Source organism: Wasmannia auropunctata, unplaced genomic scaffold (genome assembly GCF_000956235.1).
Source record: "Wasmannia auropunctata unplaced genomic scaffold, wasmannia.A_1.0 LD335842.1, whole genome shotgun sequence".
NCBI lineage: Eukaryota > Metazoa > Arthropoda > Insecta > Hymenoptera > Formicidae > Wasmannia > Wasmannia auropunctata.
The window spans coordinates 8,119-8,979 of NW_012027048.1; positions in this window are offsets into that span (position 1 = coordinate 8,119).

Consider the following 861-nt stretch of genomic DNA (forward strand, 5'->3'; position numbering starts at 1 on the left):
TATTTTTATCAAAAATCTTAAAAAGATTTGTCTTTACAAAAATGGAATGTTCCTTCTATAATCTCTTTTCAAAAATAAGGAAACCACTTATCTTTACGACAACTGATAAAGTACATTTTCTAAAATGAGACTTTCAAATGCTGTCAACTCTTAGTATATAGCATATATAAAAGGGAAGGACTCGGATACATTCTGTCATTTGTACAGTTAAAATTCCGAGTTCTCGCGAAAAGTTCAGTGTTTGTGATTGTAAAAAAAATGAATATGGAGCAAAGGGAACATGAACTCCAGGAGCAAGCCAGCCGACTGAATGCGCAAGAAGATTTTATGGTGTGGGAACAGCGTGTCGACGAGTTCATCGAATCGCTTGAAGAAGAGAGTCGAAATAAACGTCCGCGATTATCGATCGGTGTACAACAATCAGTGATCCATCGTATCGCGCGACTTGAAAGTTGGAAAGACTTGGTGCGTAAACGATTCGTACATGTGGGCGCAGGACTCAACGCGGGGCTCAGGTGGCGCGAGATAGATACGGCTTTCGAAAGCCGTATACTGACCGGCGCCGTTATAAATTCCAGGCACATCGATCCTGGTCAATTTCTTGATGATGCACGAGAAATTGTGTTTGAACACGTGCGAGATGTTATGCAGATGCATAATAGTATTAAAATAAAAACAATTTTCAATGGTGAATTTGAATCGGGTGACAAACGCGCGAATAAAAGTGTTGCCACAAGAAACAGTGAAATCTATCGTTACACTGATTTACACGAGTGGTATGATTCACGCGTTGTTGAGCCTACCTTAGCGTCGCTGGAAGAATTCCAGGAAAGTGACAGCGGGTGGAAGTTGTTACGCATA